This window comes from Mobula birostris, chromosome 18 (assembly GCF_030028105.1).
Source record: "Mobula birostris isolate sMobBir1 chromosome 18, sMobBir1.hap1, whole genome shotgun sequence".
In the NCBI taxonomy this organism is placed as follows: Eukaryota; Metazoa; Chordata; class Chondrichthyes; order Myliobatiformes; family Myliobatidae; genus Mobula; species Mobula birostris.
The window spans coordinates 70,711,509-70,723,982 of NC_092387.1; the positions used below are offsets into that span (position 1 = coordinate 70,711,509).

At 40.9% G+C, this 12,474-nt stretch overlaps 1 protein-coding gene across 2 annotated transcripts in view; it reads left to right on the plus strand.

The window, feature by feature from the left end:
• The first annotated feature begins 1,874 nt into the window (after nt 1-1,874).
• Nucleotides 1,875-12,474, plus strand: part of dusp13a (dual specificity phosphatase 13a) — a 37,399-nt gene continuing 26,799 nt past the window's right edge. For both annotated transcript variants that reach the window (XM_072282946.1, XM_072282945.1), the window contains exon 1: nt 1,875-2,158. The gene's annotated coding sequence lies outside the window, so the exon portion shown is untranslated. The remainder of the gene's footprint in view (nt 2,159-12,474) is intronic.

Sequence of the window (12,474 nt, forward strand, 5' to 3'; positions counted from 1 at the left end):
TGAGTTCTCCTGGAGTGAGTATACCGGGAGTGAACACAACAGGAGTGAGTACACCTGGAATGATATATCTGGGGTGAATACACCCAGGGTGAGTCCAGCCAAGGTGAATACACCCAGGGTGAGTCCAGCCAAGGTGAATATGCTCAGTGTGAATACACCCGGGGTAAATACAATAGGGGTGATTCCGCCTGAGGTGAATAGACCCAGTATTAATACACCTACGGTGAATACCCTTGGGCTGAGTTCAGCCAAGGTAAATACGGCCGGGTTGAATTGAGAGGTTGGTCATGACTAGACTGACCTCCTGCCTCAGCAAGGACCTAGACCCATTGCAACTTGCCTGTCGTCACAGTACTCAATGGCAGACACAATCTCAATGGCTCTCCACATGGCTTAGGCCACCTGGACAACAGAAACATCTATGTCATTGACTTTAGCTCAGCATTTAATAACATCATTCCAACAATCTGATTGAGAAGTTGCAGAACCTGGGCCTCTGCAATTGGATCCTCAACTTCCTAACTGGAAGACCACAATCTGTGTGGATTGGTGATAATATATCCTCCTCACAGACGATCAACACTGGTGCCCCTCAGGGTTGTGTGTTTAGCCCACTGCTCTACTTTCTATATACACATGACTGTGTGGCTTGGCACAGCTCAAATACCATCTATAAATTTGCTGACGATACCACCATTGTTGGTAGAATCTCAGGTGGTGACGAAAGGGCATACAGGAGTGAGATATGCCCACTAGTGGAGTGGTGCAGCAGTAACAACCTGGAACTAATCACCAGTGAAACGAAAGAGCTGATTGTGAACTTCAGGGAGGGTAAGACAAAGGAACACATACCAATCCTCACAGAGGGATCAGAAGTGGAGAGAGTGAGCAGCTTCAAGTTCCTGGGTGTCAAGATCTCTGAGGATCTAACCCGGTCCCAACATATCCATGTCGTTATAAAGAAGGCAAGACAGTGTCTATACTTCATTAAGAGTTTGAAGACATTTGGTATGTCAACAAATACGCTCAGAAACTTCTATAGTTGCACCATGGAGACCATTCTGACAGGCTGCATCACTGTCCGGTATGGGGGATGGGGGGCTACTGCACAGGACCGAAAGAAGCTGCAGAGTTTAGTCGGCTCCATCTTGGGTACTAGCCTACAAAGTACCCAGGACATCTTTAGGGAGCGGTGTCTCAGAAAGGCAGCATCTATTATTAAGGACCTCCAGCACCCAGGGCATGCCCTTTTCTCACTGTTACCATCAGGTAGGAGGTACAGAAGCTTGAAGGCACACACTCAGCGATTCAGGAACAGCTTCTTCCCCTCTGCCATCTGATTCCTAAATGGACATTGAATCTTTGGACACTACCTCACTTTTTTCTAATATACAGTATTTCTGTTTTTGCACATTTTAAAAATCTATTCAATATACGTAATTGATTTACTTGTTTATTATTATTATTGTTTTTTTTCTCTGCTAGATTATGTATTGCACTGAACTGCTGCTGCTAAGTTAACAAATTTCCCGTCACATGCTGGTGATATTAAACCTGATTCTGATTCTGAGTGAGCTAGCTTTTTGTTTCTGGGCGCTCACTGTCAGGCATTTACAGTTTCGGTATAATCCCACCATGAAGAATATTACAGCATGCCACGTTATCAAGGGACACAGAAAACAAAGTCCGTGTAGCTTTTGCTGGGGCAGCAGTGGGCGTACTATGGGCTGGCTGGCCGCTGATCAGACTTGACTCCATGGATATTCAGTGTTTGGCAATTCTGTTGCTGGCAGCTGCCTGGACTGAAATAAAACACCTCATTCCAGCAGAGGATTTTTAGTTTCGGTGTCATTTTTTAAAAACTGGCTGGTGTCTGAGTCCTCCTTGAACCACAGTATGATTTACTTTTCTATCCAAATGTGAAGTGCAAGGATGGAATTAGTAATGATCAACTGAGTGGGTTGTTAGTTAACTTGCCGTTGGTTACACTCCTCTGCTGTTTGAGCCAGTGACAGGCAGCTCGTGACCAGTCTGTCAATTCCAGATGAAGACCACCCCGAGCAGGATTCAGTAACTTGACCAGCAAGTCATTTCCCACAACTTCTTAGCTGATGAACAGGAAAGAACTGGACCTTAACACCTAGTCCGACATAGGAGGGTAAGTAGAAAAAGACTGTACTGGGGCAGAGACCTTGTTTAATGTTGATATCTGGCAGAACAATAATTTGGCATTCCGGCAGCTGATTCCAGTGTGGGACAGTAATGTAGTCATTTGATCAACATTGGCAGGAGATTGGGACATTTCTCAGAGCCTAATGACCGCTGATAAACTGTTATAGTTATAGAACTTGGGACAGTACAGCACAGTGCAGGCCATTCAGCCCATATTAATATGTTACCAGTCTGCACACCACATGTTCCTTACAGGTGTCTGACAAAAGATTAGGTCCTTGGCTCCATAGTTGGGACTGATGATCTGGAACGTTGGTGGAATGCAAATTCACATCTGAGAGTTAATGTGAGGTCCTGTTGTAACTCTCTCACTCCAGGAATGGAGCTTTAAGCAGGGCCCTGAGTCAGGGTCTTGAGCTGTGTGCAAAAAGAACAGGGAAGCATTTCCCCTGGTCTGAGAATTAAATCATTTGTAAGCCTCAATGACCAATATCCACTGATAACATGGTGAAAGGTTTCAGCCCGAAATGTCCCCAGATTGTTACTCTCCATAGATGCTGCCTGACCTGCTTTCTGTGTGTGTTGCTCCTCACTAATATCCACGCTACTGGCCAAAGACTCTGAAAGGTATACTCATCTGAGGAATTGAAGGTAAATCTTCAACTCAGTGAAGTTTAGTCACAAATTGGAATCATTTCCATAAGTAATAATTAAACACGTTTATAAATGTATGAAATTTACTCAACATTGAAATTGAGCATTAGATTCCTTTAGCGCGTTTATTTTTATGTGTGTGGCATTTAACATCACAGGGCACCTTGGCTACAAGTCACTTTTTACTTTTGGATCAGCCTTCTAAGGTTTCTCAGTTTATAAATAGAAGCTGCTGCAGATTCCTATTACGGCTCTGGTTCTGTGCCCAGACTGAATCAAAGCTCAGACCTGGATGTCCATCATCCAGAACAATACAGACTCCTACCAGGACTGATGCTGTGTTTAGCAAGCGCCCTCACCTGCCTTAAAATACCCCAGACCACGATGCCGTCAGCATGAAAAGTGGGAATTACAGAGAGGAGAAAGGATGGCCAGGTAAAGGTATATGCCTCTCACTGATCCACACAGCAGTAATGACCGGTCCTGTTTCATACCCCTCCTGACAGCCCCTGCCCTTATCCCCAGGGAATGTGATGAATAATGACCATCATGACGATTATCAGAATCTGCAGTTAATATGCAAAAAGGTAGGTCTGGTCCACAGAGAAAGGCTCATTTTTATGGTATCAAAATTGATCTGGCAAGTGTAGATTGGGACAGGCTGCTCTCTGGCAAAAGTGTACTTGGTAAGTGAGAGGTCTTCAAAAGTGAACTATTGGGAGTACAAAGCTTATATGTGCCTATTGCAATCAAAGGTAAAGATAACAAGTGTGGGGACCCTTGGTTTTCAAGACAGATTGAGGCCCTGGTTAAAGAAAAAAAGGAGGTGCAGATTGGAACAACCCCATCCCATTGTAGTCTCCGTTGTTTAGACATAATACGCTGGTTTTGAATCAAACTATTGCACCCTCCATTGTATGAGAAACTCAATCATACTGTGATCACTCTTCCCAAGAGGATCCCTAACTACAAGATCACTAATTTTACCTGTCTCTTTACTCCGCTCTTACTTTTCTCTTTTTAGAAACACAGAAACATAGAAAACCTACAGCACAATACAGGCCCTTCGGCCCACAAAGCTGTGCCGAACATGTCCTTACTTTAGAACTACCTAGGGTTACCCATAGCCCTCTATTTTTCAAAGCTCCATGTATCCATCCAGGAGTCTCTTAAAAGACCCTATCATTTCCGCCTCCACCACGGCCGGCAGCCCATTCCACACACTCACCACTCTCTGTATAAAAACTTACCCCTGACATCTCCTCTGTACCTACCTCCAAGCAGCTTAAAATTATGCCCTCTTGTGTTAGCCATTTCAGCCCTGGGAAAAAGCCTCTGTCTATCCACACGATCAATGCCTCTCATCATCTTATACACCTCTATCAGGTCACCTCTCATCCTCCGTCATTCCAAGGAGAAAAGACCAAGTTCTCTCAACCTATTCTCATAAGACATGCTCCCCAATCCAGGCAACATCCTTGTAAATCTCCTCTGCACCCTTTCTATGGCTTCCACATCCTTCCTGTAGTGAGGTGACCAGAACTGAGCACAGTACTCCAAGTGGGGTCTGACCAGGGTCCTACATAACTGCAACATTACCTCTCGGCTCTTAAACTCAATCCCACAATTGATGGAGGCCAATACACCGTATGTTTTCTTATCCACAGAGTCAACCTGCGCAGCAGCTTTGAGTGTCCTATGGACTTGGACCCCAAGATCCCTCTGATCCTCCACACTGCCAAGAGTCTTGCCATTAATGCTATACTATTTTTTATATTTCGCTTTTTCTTTATCTTTATAAAGAAAATTATAAAGAAAAGAGGAACGGACAGGAGGTTCTGTTAGCCTGACAGAGATACCCGCATGGGGGGTGTGTTCCCTCCCAGATGCCAGGCTATGGGATGTCTCGGATCAGGTGCAGAGTTTTCTGAAGGGAGAGGGAGAATAGCCTGAAGTCTTGATACACATTGGTACCAGTGACATAGGTAGAAAAAGAGAGGAGGTCCTGAAGAGAGAATTCAGGGAGTTGAGTAGGAAGCTGAAAAGCAGGACCTTCAGGGTAGTAATCGCAGGATTGCTGCCTGTGGCACGTGCTAACGAGCGCAAGAATAGCGTGATCAGGGATATTAAAGCGTGGCTGAGAGACTGGTGTAGGGAGCAGGGCTTCGGGTTTCTGGATCATTAGGGCCTCTTCTGGGGGAGGTATGACCTGTACAAAAAGGACGGGTTACACCTGAACCCAAGGGGGTTCAATATCCTAGCAGGCAGGTTTAATAGAGCTGTTTGGGAGGGTTTAAACTAATTTGGCAGGGAGATGGGAACTGGAGTGAGATGGCTGAGGAAGGGGAAAACAAAGATAGCATGCAACAGAGACGATAGAAAGGACAAGCAGGAGATGAGGCACAATCACAGCCGGGTTTTGTTGAGTTTGTGAAGGAACAGTTTGATCTCTTCTTTTCAACTAATATTATGGAAGAAATCTCCAACGGGACAGTACGGGAGACTTTTAAAGCATATATCTGTGCACAGGTTATTTCTTATTCTGTTGGTTTGAGAAAACGTATTAAGAATGAAACTTTTGTTGGTTGATAAAATTAAAGAAATTGGTAAGAAATATTCTATTGCTCCTAGTAAGGAGCTTTATAAACAGAGAGTCGAACTACAAATGGAACACAACTTATTATTAACATCCTCGATTGAAAATCAATTAATGAAAACTAGAAGTGAGTTTTGTATACATAGTGACAAATCGGGTAAATTATTCGCTAATCAATTGAAAACTGCTTTGGTTAAATGTCAAATTATCAAGATTCATAAACATGATGACACCTTGACAGTTAATCATGACGAGATAAACAAATCTTTTCAAGAATTTTATACCTCTTTATACCACTCTGAATTTCCTCACTATCCCAACACTATGCATGACTTTTTAAGGAAATTGAATTTTCTGAAATTATCACCCGAAGAATATTTAACATTAGAAACTCCTTTTGCGGATGAAGAAATAACAGCTGTTATTTCCTCAATGAATTCCGGCGAAGCACCTGGTCCAGTGGAATAAGTTCTTTTCTTCTATTCTTTCTCCTTGGCTGTCTGGAGTTTTTAAAGAAGCGATCAGATTAGGTAAATTACCACAAGCATTCTATGGAGCTTCTATTTCTTTAATTCTTAAAAAGAATAAAGATCCTACTGATAGTGCATCAAACAGACCGATATCTCTCCTGAATGTAGATTCTAAAATTTTTTTCTAAAACATTAGCAACTAGGTTAGAGAAGGTATTACCTCAAATTATCTCTGTGGACCAAATTGGATTTATTAAAAATCGTTATTCATCTTTTAATATTAGGAGGTTAATGAATATTGTTTATACTCCTTCACTTAGTACTCCAGAATGTGTTATTTCATTAGATGCTGAGAAAGCTTTTGACAGAGTTGAATGGCCATATCTATTTAGTGTGTTTGAGAAATTTAATTTTAGTCCAATATTTATATCTTGAATTAAATTGATATATCATACCCCTGTAGCTTCGGTTTGTACTAATAATCAAAGCTTATCTTCAGGTAATAGGCAGGGATGTCCTCTTAGTCCATTATTATTTGATATTGCCCTTGAATCTTTAGCAATTGCTATCCAAGACTCACCTAACATTTTTGGTATTGCCCGTGGAAATGAAATACATAAGTTAACATTATATGCAGATGATTTGTTATTATATATTTCTAATCCTCAGAAATCCATTCCCGCTGTTTTATCCTTGTTGGCTCAGTTTAGTAATTTTTCTGGGTATAAATTGAACCTTAATAAGAGCGAACTATTTCCCCTAAATATGCAGGTTCCTATTTATGGATGTTTACCATTTAAATTGGTTACTGACTTTTTAACATATTTAGGGGTTAAAATTACGAAAAAACATAAGGATTTTTTTAAGGCTAATTTTTTACCTTTAATTGATCAGATTAAACTTTTGTTTACTAAATGGTCACCAATGTCTCTGTCATTGATCGGTTGGATCAATGCTATCAAGATGATTATTTTACCTAAATCTTTATATTTATTTCAAGTGGTGCCAATTTTTATTCCGAAACCTTCTTTTGATAATGTTGATTCCAAAATTTCTTCATATGTATGGCAGAATAAAAATCCTAGGTTAGGTAAAAGATACTTACAGAAATCTAAAAATGGAGGGGGGAGGTTTGGCATTTTTGAATTTTAGATTTTACTACTGGGTAATTAATATTCGATATTTAAAATTTTGGTCATGGGACTTGGATATAACTTCAAGCCCACATTGGGTAAATCTTGAATGTAAATCTGTACAAGGGTTTTCACTGGGTTCTATTTTAAAGACTTCGCTGCCCTTTACTCTTTCTAAATTGTATAAACAAATGCATAACCTAATAGTAAAATATACTTCACCAATATGGTTTTAATTTTGAAAATTTTTTGGGTTGAATCAATTTATTCTAGCAAGTTCTATTATATCTTATTTTTTCTTTCAACCCTCTATCATGGATAAAGCATATCTAGCTTGGAAAACTAAAGATATAGTACAATTTTGTGATCTATTTTTGGATAATTGTTTCATGTCCTTTGAACAATTATCTAATAAATATAACTTGCTTATATCCCATTTTTTTTAGATATTTACAGATTAGATACTTTTTTAAATACTGTTCTTCTTACCTTGCTGAATTTATATTCAACGGATATTTTGGAAAAAATTTTAGATTTAAATCCTTTTCAGAAAGGTGTAATAGCAACTATTTATAATATAGTTATGAAAATATGTCCAGAATTATCTAATAAAGTTAAGATTGATTGGGAAAGGAAACTTAAGATTACTTTATCTATTGAAAAATGGGGGAAAATTCTTCAATTAGTTAACTCAACCTATATATGTGCTGAACATGTGTTGATACAGTTTAAAGTAGTGCATAGGGCTCATATGTCTAAGGATAAATTAGCTCGTTATTATTGTCATATAAATCCTGTATGTAATAGATGTCACTCTGAGATAGTTTCTTTAACTCATATGTCTTGGTCATGTCCTTTTTTGAAAAAATACTGGAAATATATTTTTGATATTATTTCAACTGTTCTGAATATTTATTTACAACCTCACCCTATCACTGCAATTTTTTGGTTAACAATGATAGAATCAAGTCATTTAACCTCTTCAGCTTGTCGGATGATTGCATTTCTTACATTAATGGCTAGAAGATCCATTTTGCTGAATTGGAAGGAGATTAATCCTCCCACCACATTTCATTGGTTCTCTCAAACTATGTTGTGTTTAAACTTAGAAAAAATTAGAAGTGTTATTTATGATCCCTCTATTAAATTCGAAAAGACTTGGAGCCATTTATTCAACACTTTCATATGATGTAATTTGACCTTTTCCAAACCTATTCTATTTTTAAAAATATGTCAAGAGGAGCAGAGTCGACAACACTAATGGTTCTTTTTTGTGACGTTACGTAACAGCCCATCTCTTTCTTTCTTTAGTTTGGTTGGTTAACACTGTTTAGGCTAGTTTTCCTTTGGGGTATCTATTATTTTTTTCTTTTTTCATGTTATATTTTTTTTGTATATTATATTTGTATCCTGTACGATTGGGAGGTTTAATACCCGTGTGTCAACTGGGTTTATATTTAAAGATGTTAATTATAACAATGTAATCCCGATAACTTTGTATCAACACTATGTTATGTTTATCACTATGAAACTAATAAAAAGATTGAAAAAGATTGGCAAGTATGACATTGTAGTCATCTCTGAAACTTGGCTAAAGGATAGTGACAAGATATACGGTGTATCAGAAAGGTAGGTTGGTAGGCAGAGGGGGTGATGTGGCCATGTATATAAGAAATAATATTAAATCATTAGAAAGGGATGATATAAGACCGGAAGGTGTAGAGTCTCTATGGGTTGAGTTAAGAAATGGAAAAGGTAAAAGGACCCTGATGGCAGTTGTATTCAGGCCTCCAAACAGCAGCTGGGATGTGTATTACAAATTACAGCAGGAGATAGAAAAGGCGTGTCAGAAGGGTAATGTCATGATAATCGTTGGGGATCTTAACATGAAAGTGGATTGGGAAGACCAGGCCAGTACTGGACCTCAAGAGAGAGAATTTGTAGAATGTCTAGGGGATTGGTTTTTATAACAGCTTGTTGTTGAGCCCACTTGGGGATCAGCTGTGCTGGATTGGGTGTTGTGCAATGATCCGAAGGTGATAAGAGAGCTTCAGGTTAAGAAACCCGTAGGTAACAGTGATCACAATATAATCGAGTTCACTTTGAAATTGAGAAGCAGAAACTAAATTCCAAAGTGTCGGTATTTCAGTGGAATAAAGGAAATTACAGTGGCATGAGAGGGGAACTGTCCAAGGTTGACTGGAAAGGGACACTAGCAGGAAGGACAACAGAGCAGCAATGGCTGGAGTTTCTGCGAAAAATGAGGGAAGTGCAAGACAGATATATTCTAAATAAGAAAAAATTTTCAAATGGAAGAAGGACACTACCGTGACTGACAAGTGAAGTCAGAGCCAAAGTAAATGCAAAAGAGAGGGCATACAATGCAGCCAAAGCTAGTGGCAAGATAGAGGATTAGGAAGCTTTTAAAAACTTGCAAAAGGAAACCAAGAAGGTCATTAGGAAGGAAAAGATGGGTTATGAAAGGAAGCTGGTGTCTAATATCAAAGAAGATACTGATAGCTTTTAACCGTATAAACATATAAAAATTACAGCATGGAAACAGGCCATCTCAGCTCTTCTAGTCCATGCCGAACTCTTACTCTCACCTAGTCCCACCGACCTGCACTCAGCCCATAACCCTCCATTCCTTTCCTGTCCATATATCTATCCAATTTAACTTTAAATGACAACATCGAACCTGCCTCAACCACTTCTGCTGGAAGCTCGTTCCACATAGCCACCACTCTCTGAGTAAAGAAGTTCCCCCTCATGTTACCCCTAAACTTTTGCTCTTTAACTCTCAAATCATGTCCTCTTGTTTGAATCTTCCCCACTCTCAATGGAAAAAGCCTATCCACGTCAACTCTATCTATCCCCCTCATAATTTTAAATACCTCTATCAAGTCCCCCCTCAACGTTCTACACTCCAAAGAATAAAGACCTAACTTGTTCAACCTTTCTCTGTAACTTAGGAGATGAAACCCAGGCAACATTCTCGTAAATCTCCTCTGTACTCTCTCAATTTTATTGACATCTTTCCTATAATTCGGGGACCAGAACTGTACACAATAATCTTAATTTGGCCTTATCAATGCCTTATACAAATTCAACATTACATCCCAACTCCTATACTCAATGTTCTAATTTATAAAGGCCAGCAAACCAAAAGCTTTCTTCACCATCCTATCCACATGAGATTCCACCTTCAGGGAACTATGCACCATTATTCCTAGATCTCTCTGTTCTACTGCATTCTTCAATACCCTACCGTTTACCATGTATGTCCTATTTTGATTAGTCCTACCAAAATGTAGCACCTCACATTTATCAGCATTAAACTCCATCTGCCATCTTTCAGCCCACTCTTCTAAGTGGTCTAACTCTCTCTGCAAGCTTTGTAAACCTACTTCATTATCCACAACTCCCCCTATCTTAGTATCATCTGCATACTTATTAATACAATTTACAACCTCATCATCCAGATCATTAACATATATGACAAACAACACTGGATCCAGTACAGATCTCTGAGGCACACCACTAGACAGCGTCCGCCAATCTGACACACAGTTATTCACCACTACTCTCTGGCGTCTCCCATCCAGCCACTGCTGAATCCATTTTACTACTTCAATATTAATGCCTAACGATTGAACCTTCCTAACTAACCTTCCGTGTGGAACCTTGTCAAAGGCCTTACTGAAGTCCATATAGACAACATCCACTGCTTTACCCTCGTCCACTTTCCTAGCAACCTCATCAAACATGACCTTCCACGCACAAATCCATGTTGACTGTTCCTAATCAGACCCTGTCTATCCAGATAATTATATATACCATCTCTAAGAATACTTTCCATTAATTTACCCACCACTGACGTCAAACTCACAGGCCGATAATTGCTAGGTTTACTCTTGGAACCCTTTTTAAACAATGGAACAACATGAGCAATACGCCAATCCTCCGGCACCATCCCGGTTTCTAATGACATTTGAAATATTTCGGTGTGAGCCCCTACGATTTCCACACTAACTTCCCTCGAGGTCCTAGGGAATATCCTGCCCGGCAGATGTGCGTGAAATGGGGGAGATGCTCTCATTCCATCCTCCCGCCACCCGACTAGGAATAGGGCTCCCCCGGTCCTCACCTACCACCCCACCAGGTTCCAGGTCCAACATATTATTCTCCGTAACTTCCGCCACCTCCAACCTGATCCCACCACTAAGCACATCTTTCCCTCCCCCCATCTCTCTGCATTCCGCAGGGATCGCTCCCTACGCAACTCCCTTGTCCATTCGTACCCCCCATCCCTCCCCACTGATCTCCCTCCTGGCACTTATCCTTGTAAGCAGAACAAGTGCTACACATGCCCTTACACTTCCTCCCTTACCACCATTCAGGGCCCCAGACAGTCCTTCCAGGTGAGGCGACACTTCACCTGTGAGTCGGCTGGGGTGATATACTGCGTCCGGTGCTCCCGATGTGGCCTTTTATATATTGGCGAGACCCGACGCAGACTGGGAGACCGCTTTGCTGAACACTTACGCTCTGTCCGCCAGAGAAAGCAGGATCACCCAGTGGCCACGCATTTTAATTCCACATCCCATTCCCATTCTGACATGTCTATCCACAGCCTCCTCTACTGTAAAGATGAAGCCACACTCGGGTTGGAGGAACAACACCTTATATTCTGTCTGGGTAGCCTCCAACCTGATGGCATGAACATTGACTTCTCTAACTTCCGCTAATGCCCCACCTCCCCCTCGTACCCCATCCGTTATTTATTTATATACACACATTCTTTCTTTCACTTTCCTTTTTCTCCCTCAGTCCCTCTGACTATATCCCTTGCCCATCCTCTGGGTTCCCCCCCACCTTTTCCTTCTTCCCGGACCTCCTGTCCCATGATCGTCTCATATCCCCTTTGCCAATCACCTGGCCAGCTCTTGGCTCTATCCCTCCCCCTCCTGTCTTCTCCTATCATTTTGGATCTCCCCCTCCCCCTCCCACTTTCAAATCTCTTACTAACTCTTCCTTCAGTTAGTCCTGACGAAAGGTCTCGGCCTGAAACGTCGACTGTACCTCTTCCTAGAGATGCTGCCTGGCCTGCTGCATTCACCAGCAATTTTGATAAAGTGTGTTGCTTGAATTTCCAGCATCTGCAGAATTCCTCTTGTTTGCAGAGAGACTTAGATAGTTTAGGGGAATGGGCAAAGAAGTGGCAAATGAAATACAATGTTGGAGAGTGTACGGTCATGCACTTTGGTGGAAGAAATAAATGGGCAGACTATTATTTAGATGGGAAGAGAATTCAAAATGCAGAGATGCAAAGGGACTTGGGAGTCTTTGTGCAGGATACCCTAAAGGTTAACCTCCAGGTTGAGTCAGTGGTGAAGAAGGCGAATGCAATATTGGTATTCATTTCTAGATGTATAGAATATAAGAGCAG